At 37.8% G+C, this 14,370-nt stretch overlaps 1 long non-coding RNA gene across 1 annotated transcript; it reads left to right on the forward strand.

The window, feature by feature from the left end:
* The first annotated feature begins 11,249 nt into the window (after positions 1 to 11,249).
* Positions 11,250 to 12,047, forward strand: LOC125489061. The gene is made up of 2 exons (XR_007266709.1): positions 11,250 to 11,521; positions 11,912 to 12,047. It is a non-coding gene; the product is annotated as an uncharacterized LOC125489061 (long non-coding RNA).
* Positions 12,048 to 14,370: the final 2,323 nt, after the last annotated feature.

The following is a 14,370-nucleotide window of genomic DNA, read 5'->3' on the forward strand; positions in this document are numbered from 1 at the left end:
TACAATTTTGAAAATTCACGTAACAAAACCTTTTACATAGAAACTTATTCGATCACGTGACTTTTTACTATAGAGACCGAATTTATTTTTCGAGAATTTCCAAAACTTGGAGAACAAAAGTTGTTCAGAATAACCCCTGAGTCAAACCCTTTCGGCACAGTATACCCTTTTTGCAACATCCTGTATAGGTAATATCAGGTTTATAAAAGACCTGGGCCTGTAGAGTGAGACTCGGCATGGGGAGTCATAATTTATAGATCTTTTAGGTTGCAGTGGCGAATGGGCACTGGTAGCCCTGCCCTTTTCTATAACTATAACTATAGGTAATTTTATGGCAATTTAAAAATGGTATAACATTTATCTATTTGAAAAAATCATTAAAAATATACATTACCTATCACCCTAATTTAAAAAAAAAATTCAGCCCTTACTTTAAACTTATAACACCCCTCTATTTCCTTCAGGGGTTAAAAAACCTGTGTATTTTTAAAAACTTTTTTTAAAAACTAGGCTCTTACATAGTTGTAAATAATATTATGCGGTATTTTATTCCACTTGTAACGCATAAAATTCATAGCTACAGTAAACATTTCATTTTTTTCATGGCGAGATACAGTCGCACTTAACCGCTTTTTTGCAAAGCTTGTTAAATAGATTTAAAAAATTATGTAAATTTTAGATCTTCAATTTTTAAAAATACTTACTTATTTTTAACAACCTGTAGTGTACAGACTACCACATCTTAAAATATATATATTTTTAATTAACTACGGTTTTTGGTTTCAAATAAAACAAATTATGAACTTACTTTTCAACACCCTGTATATTGTGTAGCTTACCTACCATACACAACCGTTAAAATAAAATAAATTACCCCTCAGAATATAAACAGGCTCGCGCTTTGGCATACTGCATTGACCGTATAGTTCTTATTCGGAGAATCTAATAAGTGTCATTATGTGCAATGTTTACCTTTATCTATGCATCTGTAACTCTATAGTAAAAAATGTAAACAAATCGAAAAGGCGAAATGTTTTCTAAGAATTTTCGGCTTTTCTGCATCTAAAATGATTAGAAAATTAACTTTCCATAGCAAATGCATATGTATTATAATACTTGTAGTCATAATTTGTTGATTTAATCAGTTTTTGTGAAATATTTGATAAAAAATAAAATGGCGTGGGTATCGCTCCTAACAGGCCGCCACCAGGGCGACGACTGAAGAAATCTGAAATCTGTCACGGTGTCATCATTTTTAAACCGGAATTTATTAGTTTTTTGCAAAAAAAGTTGACTTCTGGTCCATTAAATCCAACTCTTTAAGGTAACTTTGTTAAGAATTTAATTACCTACACATACATATAAGATTCCATGAAAATGGGCCCTCTGATTTCGAGGGTTTTTTCATAATAAGTCAAAAAATGGCAAAAGACATGGTGTGTTTGCAATTTTTTTTAACATACTTATTATAATCCTGCACCAATTTATAAGCAACTAACATGTTCAGTATACCCTCTGCTACAAAATATATTTTTATCAATGTGATAGAAGCCACCGTTTTTCCAATCTAATCAAGTATATCAAGCCGACTTTAGCATTTTAGCTTTAGGGATCCCCTTAAACAAGAGGAAATGACATCTTTTCCTAGCAAGTAACTGTCAAATTATTTGAAATTTCCTGGTTTTGACATCTATAACATTTAGCAGACTTCAGGCCCTGACTCCTCTCATGTGGCTTTGTCACTCTGAGAGTGGTCATGTTTGTTTGACTCAGACTGTACCTTGTAATTATGCCATTATGAATCAGCTACAATGTCCATGTGGGATCAATTCCCCGGCTAGCAGGAATGGCTATTTCGGTGAGCGCTCGCCGACTGATCGTGGATGGCTCGCGTTACTCATTGTGCGACGACTTGTGAGAAACACTTGCGGTCAGTTTTCCTGTATACGATTAGTTCAAGTATCATTCTCAGTACTAGCTCTATTTTTGCTAAATGCTTTCACTTTGCTATATGACAGCGATAATTAATGTAGGTACCTAGTTTGTATGTAAAATCTATAATTTTTATTGCGATTTTTGTTTTTTTTTACCAAAGTATGTATGTACTTAATTCAGAATAACTCCTCAGTCACCCAACACAATTTACTATGCTCTTTTTTTAAACACGCTGTAGGTATAAACGCGGACAAATTTTGGCAAGGAGTATGATATGAGACTTTCGTTACAATAGATAGACCACAGCCTGGTTGTGAGATCTGGAGCCATCAGACGGTCCAGCACCAAAACATTGTATGAGTGGAATATATTTTTTGGCTCGTGTACACAGTAAGTACAGCACACACTACACAACGTAAATATTATACAAGTGGTATATCTATGTAACCGTACAGCGCATGCAGCCCGTCGTCGCGTCGTCATGATAAAAGTTTGCACGAATCACGAGTATCATGGCCACTTTATTGCCACTTATATTGCAACTCGCGCACATGTGGCCGGAGATCAATCGGCAATTGATCCACTTGCAAAGACTCCGACAGACAGACGGACAGACGGACAGACGCGGCGCCGGCGGGGGTTTATTTACGCTGTAATTTATGTAACGGAGATGAAAGCGCTTAGAGCTTGATGCGTCGCGGGGGCGGGGCGCTGAGATTACGAAGTTTCGTACGATTTTGCGCTAACCACGACTATATCTGGTTGCTTTAAAGGTACTACTGGTTGCATGCTACTCAAGTTAGTGGTAAAACTAGAGTAACCCCTCTGGTGCGGCAAATACACTGGTGCTTCACCATTTGTGTACCATTTTATACGAGTCTATGTCTTACTTTTACGAAGAATCATAATGTGACGCAATCACACATACCTAATAAAATAATTTTTCACATACCTAATAAAATAATTTTAATAATTAAATTGCAATAAACACGAAAAATATATTAAAACGTTAACATCAAAGAAACACGCAAGCTCTACGGAATGGAAACAATTTCTTTAAAATATATGGGTTTCTGCAAATAGTGTCCATTGACACAGATCCCGCACGACATGCTGGCGACTCATGTTTTATAGGCGACGTAAAAATACAAGCTCAGCTATTGCTATTAGGTACGATTCACCTATGTTACCTACATGCACTATGTCTGCACTTAAGTCTGAGTCTATACATACACGGTTTTAATATTCGACAGCGTTTTAATGAAAGTTAGAAACGTTTCAATTTTGTTGGTTAGTTTTTATGCAGTCAGTTTTTATGTTCACTTTAAAAGCGAAAAGATATTATTTACGGCTGTAGGTATCGTCTTTACTCTCTCGTTACTCAAGTATTGCTCTAGTTTCAATTTAAAATTTAATATAAACACCCATCACACCGTGCGTCATTTCCGAGTACTTATAAGTATAATTTATATTGTTTACAAAAATCTTTTCTGCTCTTTTCATTAAATTCTATTGAGTAATTTATTGAAAACATTAAATAAAGTATAGTCACCTTATTTATTGTAATAATCATAATAATTTAATTTAATATCTGAAGAGCTTATAATTTATAATCGATAAGATTGTTTGTCTAGCCTACTATATCTGTACTACTAACAATGTTTACATTTGTTATCCGGCGGTGCTTGGGCTCGTGTAGTTGTGTACTCGATAGATCGCTACAGGAAATTACCCAACAGTATACTTATTAATGGTGCTTTGGATGTACCTACCTAGCACAGGTACACTGACGACCAATTGCCGAGGGTTCCGGGTTCAATCCCTACCCTAGTACCCTAACTGGTTATATTAGTCTGTGGCACAGACTCTGTGCCCTAGCGGGGCAAATAAACAGTAAACACTATATTTGTCGGGTCGTGGATGTTCCCGGGTGGCGGCAGTAGCCCCGCCCGGACGCCCGGGTGACATGAAAGAGCAGACAACCGGATATAAGGACACTGGTTATTACGCTTTTTTGTGAACGGATCATTTGATTGAGTAGTCGCCGGAAGTGTCTTTGTCCTGTAATTCTTTTACCCCTACGAAGAAGTGACTTTTTGATTTCCGGTCTAAATTCAATTTGTAGCTCAATTTATTAACTCTTTTTGGCACATACGAGTAGGTATATTTTAATACAGTTTCTCCTTTGAACTTCATTAGGTAGGTACTTTCATCTAAATGTTTGTTACTCTTTTTCCACGGGGAAACGGGTGAATACATTTTGTTGAAAATTGGTATTTAGAGGTAGAAAGCTCACATCCTGGATTCAAATATCTAATATCATCTTATTAAGGTGATGCAGAGTGACCACTAGTAACTCATATTAATTTGTAATAATTAATTATGTAACCTCAATGACCATGATATTATGATATTGTAATAAAATAATTAGGTAAGCGTAAGATTTACCTGTTGTCCCCACTTATTTTTATTATCTTCGCTAATAGCTTATTATTTTCATCAGAATTCCTACCTCAAAATATCCTAACTAATCACTAATACAGTGCTCAATAAAGTATTGCAAGCGAATTTCAAAGATGGGGACAGCCTCGAGTGATGGTCTCTCGTATATTGGTTCCTCTACTCCATCCCGCGCCTGCTGGACCCTGATTTACGACCCATGACGAGGCTGCTACCCTCATTTGTTAAGAGTTCAATAGCTTATTGACAGCAAACACCATTCACCCAGCTCTGGTCCAGATAAACGATATAAGTAGTAACGTAAAATTGTTCTGCTTGTAAACTTATATTTTTTTATTTATTTCATCATAAGTATTAAGAAGATTTCCGATATCTGATGACGGGAAACAACAACACGAACGCCGCATTCTGTGGCGACCGCACGAGGCGAGGGCCCAAGCACGCGAGTTATTTTAGACTCAAACATTACGACACAAAATATGCTAAAATATTATTTGAAACTAATGGTTAGATCACGCGGTCACTCAATCGATCACCAGTCATCATCAATCAATGCTTGGAAAACAAAAAGCTTTTTTATTGGCTAAGCAAGTTCGTGTGAAGTAGATAGATCGTCAGTTGGATTGGAAGCAGATGTGATGGGACAGTAACGGATAGGGCTCCGCCGGAGCGACGTCTTCGCGACCAGCGAGCACCCCTCATTACGCCTTCATGCGAATTTATATGAGAGGTTCATCTCTGATGTCTACGACAGGTAATCATGAGACGACACTCACACTCACGGACAGCCACTAACGGTTATTCCACATCGTCAAGCTTTTCCGATAACTCGAGGTTTATCCACGATTGCTACACGTTCATTATGCATATCATACGTACTAAATACCTACTGTTCGGGTACTAGCCGATGATGATAGATTGTTGATAAATGATAAAACTGTATGTATAAGTTTACCAGAGTTTATTGGGAGAAATAATTACTTGATACTATTTCTAAATGATAATGAGTGACGCGCGACGTGATTGATGTCTACAAACGTACTGAAAGTAATGAAATTAGGTTAAAGTGTAAAATGATGATGCGGCGAAATGATGTGCTGTTGCTGTGTGCGTGCCTTGCCCGTACACCTACTTATACCTGAACCAGCCGTGACTCGAACCAGCATTGCGATTCTATAAAGCTAATTGTCAAAACTCGATTCTGAATCCGGAGTGAGTTTTCAAATTGGCATTCTGTAATTTCCGTAGACACATCGAATTTAGAGATTTTGACAAATAATGTATGAGATGACACACTGTTCGAACGTGAAGTGAAAGGTGAAGGGAGAATGAAGATCGAAGTGAGATGCGTAGTGAAGTCTGATTTTACAGAATCGCAATGCTGGACAATGAGGTATTGCACTACTTGTCTAAGGGTATTGCAGAAGGCAACTTCCACTGGGAAGTCATATACAATTATAATTAATGATGATTATAATTGATGAAATTCCATCGTGTAGAAAACCAAACTGTATTACACAGATAGCCAAAACACTAAAATCTGCTAACAGTTAATTTGCAAATTCAATCAATAATGATTGTGTATTGGATGCTTTGTAAATAACGATTTCCTGCATAATTTCTAATGAAACTGTTGTGGCGACTATGTCTGCCCCGGGGAGTAAATAACCATAAAGTGGGTTAGAAGTGGAAATGTAGAACTGCAATGTGCTAATAATATATGTCCGGGTGTTGACTCGCGCGGGAGTAAATATAGCGTCCCATTACCGGCCGGCACGTGCTGCAGCGCCACTATACAGGGTGTTCATAAAGTATAGTAAGCCGAAAGGAGCTGATTGCCCTTCAAAAAGTAGTTTAGCTTACAGGATCATTATGTAAGAATTCGCGAAAAATATTTGAACTTTTTACTGCGAGATAACACAGCCGCGAGCTATGTAAAAGTTCCACTGACATAGCACCAGACTACTCTTAAAAGGAACGAACGCTATCTGCAATATTGAAGAACAAGAACACATCAGAATATTATCAATTACCTAAATTGTGTCCAATTAAATTATATTTTTTTTTAATTTCCTTTCATCCTTTTTGATTTTTTTTCATCGCGAGTACACTCCCTCACCTAGCCACCCCGTTTCCAGTGACTATGGCGTAGCTACCACTTCTGCAACACCTGTAGGTGCGATCCTATTGATCAATTCATGCTAATCAAATAAAACTTCTACATAGGTTTCGTATCGGAGCCGCGGCTACTTTTACTTGCAACTTTTATTTTTTATTTATGTTTATTTAGGAAACTAACAGTGCTTATAAAACATGAGTAACGTAAACACCCAAATAAGTTTCCACATTAACAAGTAGTAAGCAGAACTAAGTTTTACTTAAGCCAAAGCAGGTCCTATAGCTTTACATTGCGCATTTGAGTACATAATTGCTATCAGTGAAAAAAACAACTAAATTGTACCTGTTTGTTTAATTAAAATATCTGTATTGTATTCTTACCGGCGATGATCTTACCACCAAGTACTGAGAGCTCGTTACCACTCGGTAACTTGGCGGACAGCTTTTTGCTTCACACTTTTTAGCCACCTTTGAAAATTATATTACTATTATAAGTACTTGTCCAGCATAAAATATTTACAATAGAAGATTTTGCTATATTACTAAACTAATATTTGAGGTTGTTAGCCACGTAGTTAGTATCAGATAATTATATTATAGGTGCAGCTACCTACACGGAGCCGCGAGGTTCACAGGAGTCATCAGCCCCGCCGGCAGGGGGCGGCTGCAGCGCAGATTAGCTCGGGGACTCCCCGAATAATTGATGAATTGATATTTTAGGACTATCAAGTCTCTGCGGACGGCCGCCGGTAGATTGATTTTGATTACCCACCGATGTAGGTAGATTGTAAAGATATATAGCATGTATGCATTTATTAGGGCACGAGATTATGAGCGCAAATGATGGAAATGACACCGTTTCGCAACAAATCGTGAATCTGCTATATCCCCTAGTGTATAACAGAAGTAGATCGCCGCCATGGTCCGAAATATCAATCAGGAAGACATGAAATCAGTGGCGGATTAAGAGCATCGGGGGCCCTAAGCACAACGCCTGTGTAGGCCCCTAATTTAGAACAATTTGTTCCTTGACAAAGAGTGACAAAACAGTTCAATAGCTAAAAAGTCCTATAACACTTCTATAAAAAATGATGTAAAACATTTTTAAAAAATTTTGCTTGCCTTAATAAGGCCTACGACACGCGCAAGTATCACCACAGTTACAACTGCGCAGGCACGCCGAGCTATCACAGGGCACAGTTAAGTACGCGCAAGACGTCCCTCCAGCTATATATAACCCCCCAAAATTTTAACTCAATAGAATGAAGAATTTGATATCATTATTTAACAGCTTTTGTCAAGCTTAAAATTATAATAAATAGGAGCGACTGTTTCACGACTATCAAAGATATTCGATATTTTCAAAACCTCCAGCTATAATCCTCCACCAGGGCTGCAGCAAAGTACCTTTATATCTCTGCTATCTTTTGACGACTATTTCTGAAATTTGGCATGTCATTACGACTATTTCACGACTACTATTTGAGATCTTAACCAAGTCGATAGGCCTTACCGTTTGTTCTAGAGAGACTGGAGCTGGAGGTCTCCAGCTATAATCCTCCATAAAGTATAGCTCTAACTCTGAAAGTATGATACGACTATGTTTTTGGCAAACACGACTATTTACGTCTATTTTTTGGCATCATCAAACATTGTTTCTATTGAGTTTCAATTTTGGAAGATTATAGCCTCATTTTTGTCAAAATCGTCGGCGTGGAAACTGGAAACAATGTTTCCCAATGAGGAACTATTTCTTCTACTGGTATATTTTCAATGTTTGCAAACAACTAGAATTTGTTCACTACAAAAAAGTCTAGTTGCCTGCTATTCTAAAAAATCACACGATCGAAGTGGACAAAAAATTGCTGTAAAATTGAAAAAATCATTCACATGTTAAACTCCTCAAGGATTTAAGAGAATACTCTAATGAATGTCAAAATTATTAAAATTTCAAACATGTCGAAAAGTGTGCAAGCTGTCCTTCGGGGTCGGCGCGGTGTAAAGTTTTTACCACCCATTCGCACAGTATTCCATGTGTACAAGCCGGCCTGCGCAGGCAAAACTGTGGTGATACTCACGCGTGTGGTAGGCCCTTTACCAACCACACGCACGGTATTCTGTGTTTAAGCCGGCCTGCGCAGGCAAAACTGTGGTGATACTCACGCGTGTGGTTGGCCCTTTACCAACCACACGCACGGTATTCTGTGTTTAAGCCGGCCTGCGCAGGCAAAACTGTGGTGATACTCACGCGTGTGGCGAGGCCCAGAGAGGCATCAGAGAAAACTCATTCCATCGAATATATTGTGGATGAATAAAATGTAGGTATAAAATGAAACAGCAGCAGAGGATGGGGGCCCCTGGAGGCCCGGGGCCCCAAGCACGTGCTTGTTGTGCTTATACGTTAATCCGCCACTGCATGAAATGATTCGTTATCTAGTACGAACAGTAAACGCGGTCTGTAGAGTTTCACCGCATTGACTGGTACAGAGTACAGAGTATGGGCCGTAGATAATGCCGGTGCTGGTTCCTGTTAGTCCGGTATGTTGTCCCGGTGGGCGAGGACCGGTCGGGCCGCTGCGGGCGGAAGCGCCGCCCCGGGCGTGGACCCGGCTGCCCTCTACGCGAGCTAGCTCATTCAATATTTAGCTGTTTGTGAAGTTACAATGTACGAAATTCATTAAAATTAAACGTTTTAGTAAGCTTTAGCTTGTAGTTTTTATTTAAACCGCTGTTTTTGGCTGCATTTAATATTACTTGTCAATGATACCTATATCTTCTTCTGTAAATATTACACTAATGGCTCAATATGTCGGTACCTATGCTAATCAAGACAGATCTAGATCTATTACTTGTAATCCCTGTTAGAATTTAAGTTAAATGAATCCTTTTCAGAGGGCGGATGCTTGGTTCGGACGGGTCTACGTGCGATCTATCGGCTCTATGTCCTGATTCCTGACAACAACGGTGCAGCGGCGACGGCGGCGACAAGGCGCGTGATGTCGCGGCGACAGCGACAGGACGCAGCGAGCTGTGTGATGCGGAGGGACGATAACGTTGTATTGACTGTGTACCTACTGGCGGCGACATTGTGCGGTCCTGCCGGTGGATGGATGCTGCTGATAGTGCGTAGGTATGTGGAGTACGTATGGAAGACTCGAAGACTGGTGCATTCCGCGTTATTCTATGAATATTTTAGATCTCAGTAAGAATTACCGTTTCAATAACAATTCACTATAAAATTATATACTTAACAAGGAAACACTATTGCAACTAATTATTTAAGTTAATAATTAATTAAGATCTGTTGTAAACTTGAACGTTAGCTGTAACTGTAGGCCATACAATGTACGACCTATTTGAATTTTAAGGGCGTAGTTACTGAAATTAGTGTTTGTAACCTTTAAGGGTCTGCAATAGGGAATCGAGGGTTGGCATTGTCATAGAATTATATAGTAAATGATGCTCTACAGCCTTGAAAAAAATCACACAGGTAGCCGAAGAGTCTAGCTAGGTGCTGAATCATTCGAATTTAAGTAAATGCTTATGGATAACTGTAAATTAATTTCGAAAAACCAGTAAATCACACTCCCGTATTGTAACAACTGTGTCGTAATTATAAAGAATTTTCATATGATTCTTATCAAATTATAAAGATAAATGCTTGGACTAGGCGCTAAATACCTTGTTTTTAAATAAACACACACCTATTTTGTGTAAATTAATAACAAACTTGGGCAATTTTTTCCCCTCAAATCTTCATACAAATATCTATGGCGGCTTTCTGTGTTATAAAATCATAAACACAAGCGACGTTTGACTCAGTCGCATGGGCTTTTCAGCTTTTTGTTTGTGAGCACATCTATAGATGGCGCTGTAATGAGAATTATAATAATGATAATTGAGTCCAAATAATATCTGGCAACATTATTTTACTATTATTTATTTTTAATACTGGTAATTATTAAAACTCCGGCAATGGTACGTTTCTTTAAAGTCAAAATATTACGTCAAATTCAACTGCTATAATAAATAAAATAAAAATAAAAAAGCCTTTTATTTCGTGCATGCCGACAAACAATCTATCACACATAAAGTAGTAGTTATAATTAATTATGAATTTAAATACACTTACAATAAATTTTCTATACTTACTTACAAATCAATTAAAATAAATTTTCTATAAAATTTACTTGAATACATTCACATTACATATATTAAATTTAATGGTAGGTATTGAATTGAATTTCTTTTTATGCGTAATTTATTTTAAAAAAACATTTCTTAATACTATTCATGCAGCTTGCAGGAACCCCTTTATTGGGTGAAGGCCTCCTCCAATTGTAGCCATCTCTCTCTATCACGAGCCAATTGAGTCCACTGTGTACCAGCAACCTCTACAATGTCGTCTTCCCAGCGGGCATACGGTCTGCCTCGTCTGCGCTTGCCTGATGGCCCCGGCCAGGTGGTAGCTGTCAGTGTCCATCTTCCATCTTCTAGTCTTGCGACGTGGCCGGCCCATTTCCATTTTAAGGATCGAGCATATTGAAGAGCATCAATGAAGTTTTTTTCTTTCTTATCTCACTTTGTCTTATTTTCTTTAGCTTACTTGTATAATAGTTATTAAATATTTTAGTATCTAGTCATTCACAAAAATTTAATAAAATAAAACATTACATATATATTTATATTACTAATACTGACATCAATATGTTTAAAAAATATAGAATTTACATACTACAAAATATTTCAGTGTGTATATGTCATTCACGCAATGTGTGCATAATACGGAACGTTATTTGTTATTACGGCCGCCATAATACAAATAACTTTTTCGGATTTTTGTGATTTTATCGACAACTCTAGCTTTTTCGTGGACTCTGATTTGACTCCTCACCTTCTGACCTTTGCGAGTACTATAATTGACCTTGATTTGCCTTTTGATTTGGATTTTGTACTATGGCGTCGAAACATAAGTGTTTTATTCCTGGTTGTGACCAGAATGAAAAACGTAAGTACCTATATTCACTAATGCTCCGACTTTGGACGAGTGTTGTGTCTACCGTCGTAAAATTAAGTTTGATGTAATCTAGCTGAAGGATTGGTGCTTAGTGGCGGCTTATCAAGCTATGTACAACTCGGTTGCCAAAAGAATGGACCTGATACCGTATTCATAGCAACTCGGCGATACCGTAATGGATCGCGTTCGTAGTTCATCGACGCTCAAGCGAAACCAAGAGTAGAAACCAGTATCCCGCGCGGCATTAAACTATGAACTCCATATCATTGGTACAGGCCAGGATTTGAACCCACAGCCTCTCGATTGAGAGGACGAGGCCTTATCCATTACGCCACCACGGCTCTCCGTCATGCTGGTTAAATATAAATGTTTTTATTGCAGGTGAAACCACCAGTACCTTACATAGGTTCCCCAATCCTGATAAGGATGCTGGAAGATTCAGAAAATGGACCAATGCTATTGGTGGAATGTTATGTGTGGAGTATTATAAAAAAAGAAATAAATGTCGAAAACCTTATCCTGATGTATTAATTTATCCCCGTTATTTTATTCACGTAGGTATTTAATAGATACAAATAGCTAGAAATAAATCAATATACCTATGTATTACCATTAGTGCTATATATACATATATGAAATTTAGTTCCTGGGCACATCTACAGCTGGCGCTGATATCATCGTGTGACTGATAGCTCTATTCTCAGAATAATTAATGTACTCTGTGCTCAGTCGGCCGCTGGCCTCCAAAGAAGGGTCACGTCGGTTTAGGCAGCACTGACAGCTCGCGATCTTTTCGTGTACAGATACAAAATCACTGCACATTGGTTGTCATTGCACTTTTTCAACTTTTATGACACCAACATAATTTGATTTGAAATGAGGCGTTTGTTAAAAAAAAAAAAAAGTTCCTTTTTGGAGAAATAGATGGCGTTGTCTGGGGTTGTACCAACTTTCAAACCCTCAGAACACACTCAGATCACAATATGTTATTCTGTGAGGCTAACGAAATGTGAAAGTGACGTAGGTAGGTAGAATTGTAGTATTATTTTCTCTATGATGTCGATGTCACTGTTGCTTCAGCGTTCAGTGCGATTGTGCGTGCAGCCGTTCTTTTCAAGTTTTCTCAGTTTCCTTGTGTTTCTCCTGTATTAATTGTGTTGTATTTGAGCTATCTGCTCCTCCTCCCTTGATACTGTAGAGTTAGTGCACTTGAGATAGTGACTCTTTTGAGATAGTTTGAGTTTGAGTTCTTATTCTGAGTTTAGTACTCTTTGCTCTCTATGTAATTTTTGACAGTTGATACACTGCGTTTTCACGCCATCTATCCTCTTACCCAAAAGCTCAACTGACAGCTGTCAAGGAAAACGGCTCATTGAGGAAGCATAATTCTTACACTATATTCAATACATTAAATTAAATTAGATAGTGGGCAATGTTCTCGCGTGACATTACAGTCTCGTAAAGGTCCGATGAGGAGCAGGAATATAGCGAATTGATCTAAGTGATGACAATACGTTGGAACATTAGTTTAGGATTCATCAAAAACACAGTCTCATGGTACTGGTTGAGGAATGGTCTCGTTAGGATCTGATGAGGGCAGTAACAAGGTGGTGACTGAATTTTATTTCAAAGATGTTAATAGCTAAAAGCATCGATTTTGGGCTATTAAGTATGTTTTTCAGAGAGACAGAAAGATATTTTAGGTTTCCTCTGGATTAGTTAGGTTTACTGGGTTTACTAAATTCATTCGTAACGTAAAATTGATAATGACGGAATTTCTTCTATAGACAGTAGTTACTAAAAAAACCAACGATAGATGGCGTAATTTGCAGAAGTACCTATCTAGTCACCCTGTCACGGGGTGACTTCGGTTGGTAACTCAGAAAAAATACTATATGTTATTGCATCAATAATAAAAAAATCAAGAAAATATTCAAAATTTCCATCCTCGCACACAAATCACAAAATCATGCCCTGTTCTAGGAGCAGGGTCTACCCTAGTGCATTGCCATGACCACTTTTCGGTTCTACCTTTTTTGACCCAAGATTTATTTGCCTAATCTCGTATTGCATAGTAACGTTTGGTCAAAGTCTCGTTTCGCCGAAAATCGTATGGCATAAATCTCGATTAGTAAAAAGTTATTTCGCATTATCTTGTTTAGCCTAATAATGGTATGGCCAAATCTTGAATAGCCTAATAATAGGTTTATACAAAGTAATAATATTTGTTTGGCTTTAACTTTGACGGAGCGTCTGTCTATAGCGCAAACTGGTGCCTTGTATTGTTTCCGCTGTTTGGAAAACGCTCCGCTCCGCTTCGCTGCGCTCCGCTTTGGTTTTGATGAACATGTGCACCTAACACGCTCCTCCTCGCTTTGCTCGTCGTCGCACCTATCTTTAGGTTTCGATCTCATGGGGTTTGTAATAATTATTGTATGTGTATTATAAATGTATGTTGTATTGCTCGTTAACTTTCGATTTTTTAATCATTCAATATCGTGATTTTCGGGATGTATGAGAAAAAATACCACAATTTGTACATTTACTACATACTTAATATATTATTTATTAAGATAACATTAGGAGAAACAAGATTATACATAGGTATAGACGAACATACATTTGAGCAAACGAAACTTAGGTGTTTAAAGATTGTGCCTAAAGAGTTTTAGACGAAACGAGCCTTATGCCACATAATTATTGGCAAAGTGATGGTTCGGCCAAAAAAGTTTAGACCATACGAGTTATGCGAAATGAGTTTTGGTCAATAAAGATTATGCGAGATGAGGGGAACCGCCACTTTTCACTTGTGTCCCACCGGTTTCGGTGTTCAGCGGAAT

This window comes from Plutella xylostella, chromosome 10, assembly GCF_932276165.1.
Source record: "Plutella xylostella chromosome 10, ilPluXylo3.1, whole genome shotgun sequence".
Taxonomy (NCBI): Eukaryota; Metazoa; Arthropoda; class Insecta; order Lepidoptera; family Plutellidae; genus Plutella; species Plutella xylostella.